The 2,500-nt window shown below is 44.8% G+C and overlaps 1 protein-coding gene across 2 annotated transcripts in view; it reads left to right on the top strand.

Moving 5' to 3' along the window:
- Positions 1-2,500, top strand: part of LOC307153202 (receptor activity-modifying protein 3) — a 33,842-nt gene that overhangs the window by 520 nt on the left and 30,822 nt on the right. The gene's annotated exons all lie outside the window — the stretch shown is intronic.

The following is a 2,500-nucleotide window of genomic DNA, read 5'->3' as shown; positions in this document are numbered from 1 at the left end:
AGTGTTCTGTCCGTCACTCGCTGTACAGGGAGAATATTTCTGACCCTTATTAACCCTCTGATTTATAATGTCCACTGCTTTAAAATCAATTGAACAGTTCATGTGATATTTCACAATTTATTTAAAATATATAATTAATAAATAGTAAATTATTATTTTTGAAGTAAAAATAAACATGACGATTTTCTCTGTTGTTTAATAACTGATGCATCGAAGGGTTAAAGGACTTTCATCACTGAAAGCTGAAGCTCATGACTGAGTCATAATAGATGATATAAATGATCATCAGCACTTATTAGGTTACAAGAACAAACATTTTACAAGTGAAGTTTAAACGTGGCGGCAGAATGAGGCGATTAGAGTATCAGGAGAGCTGATATATTCCATGTCTGGAATTCTGAGGTTCACTATGAGCTCACACACACTCACACACACTCACATACGCTCACATAATAATAATAATACATAAGTGCATTATATAGCGCTTTCCAAGAAACTCAAAGACGCTTTACAAATGAAACAAACAAACAAAGATGAGTGTGCTGCTATAGATTGTGGGCGAGCTGAAACAGGTGAGCTTTGAGCAGTTCTTTGTAGGTGGTCAGTGAGTCCGAGTTTCTGATGTGGATGGGGAGTGAGTTCCAAAGGGGGCAGCGATGGCTCGGTCCCCCAAAGTTCGGTGCGTTGATTTGGTGATGGGTTTGAGAAGGGTTAAGTCGGCAGAGCGGAGGCGTCGGGAGGGGCGGTGGTGCTGTAGGAGGTCTGTGAGGTATGGAGGGGCCAAGTTATTGAGGGCTTTGTAGGTGATGAGCAGAACTTTGTAATGGATGCGCTGTTGTACAGGGAGCCAGTGAAGCTGTTGAAGGACGGGGGTGATGTGGTCTCTGGAGCGGGGGTGGGTGAGGAGGTGGGCAGCGGAGTTTTGAACATATTGCAGTTACAGTATTACAGGAGGCCATTGCAGTTTCAGCAGCAGATGTGGAGAGGGTGGGGCGTAGGCGCGCAATGTTACGTAGGTGGAAAAACATACACTCACATACGCTCACATACACTCACATACGCTCACATACACTCACATAGGCTCACATACGCTCACATAGACTCACATAGGCTCACATACACTCACATAGGCTCACATACACTCACATAGGCTCACATACACTCACATAGGCTCACATAGGCTCACATACACTCACATAGACTCACATACACTCACATAGGCTCACATACGCTCACATAGGCTCACATACACTCACATAGGCTCACATAGACTCACATAGGCTCACATAGGCTCACATACGCTCACATAGGCTCACATACGCTCACATAGGCTCACATAGGCTCACATACACTCACATAGGCTCACATACGCTCACATAGGCTCACATACGCTCACATACGCTCATATACGCTCACATACACTCACATAGACTCACATACGCTCACATAGACTCACATACACTCACATAGGCTCACATAGGCTCACATACGCTCACATACGCTCACATTACATAGGCTCACATAGGCTCACATAGGCTCACATATGCTCACATAGGCTCACATACGCTCACATAGGCTCACATAGACTCACATATGCTCACATAGACTCACATATGCTCACATAGGCTCACATACACTCACATACACTCACATAGGCTCACATACACTCACATACACTCACATACGCTCACATAGGCTCACATACACTCACATACACTCACATACGCTCACATACACTCACATAGACTCACATAGGCTCACATACGCTCACATAGACTCACATACGCTCACATAGACTCACATACGCTCACATAGACTCACATACGCTCACATACGCTCACATAGGCTCACATACGCTCACATAGACTCACATACGCTCACATAGACTCACATTCGCTCACATAGACTCACATTCGCTCACATACTCACATAGACTCACATAGACTCTCACATACGCTCACATAGACTCACATACGTTCACATAGACTCACATACACACACATACACTCACATAGACTCACATAGACTCACATACACTCACACAGGCTCACATATGCTCACATAGACTCACATAGACTCACATTCGCTCACATAGACTCACATACGCTCACATAGACTAACATACGCTCACATACGCACACATAGACTCACATATGCTCACATAGACTCACATACGCTCACATACGCTCACATAGACTCACATACGCTCACATAGACTCACATACGCTCACATACGCTCACATACGCTCACATAGACTCACCTAGGCTCACATACGCTCACATACGCTCACATAGACTCACATACGCTCACCTAGACTCACATAGACTCAGATACGCTCACATACGCTCACATACGCTCACATAGACTCACCTAGGCTCACATACGCTCACATACGCTCACATACGCTCACATAGACTCACATAGACTCACATACGCTCACCTAGGCTCACCTAGGCTCACATACGCTCACATACGCTCACATACGCTCACATAGACTCA

The sequence above is a fragment of the Squalius cephalus genome (genome assembly GCF_949319135.1).
Source record: "Squalius cephalus genome assembly, chromosome: 25".
In the NCBI taxonomy this organism is placed as follows: domain Eukaryota; kingdom Metazoa; phylum Chordata; class Actinopteri; order Cypriniformes; family Leuciscidae; genus Squalius; species Squalius cephalus.
Note: the sequence above shows the minus strand (reverse complement) of the source record. Positions and strands in the feature narration are given on the sequence as shown.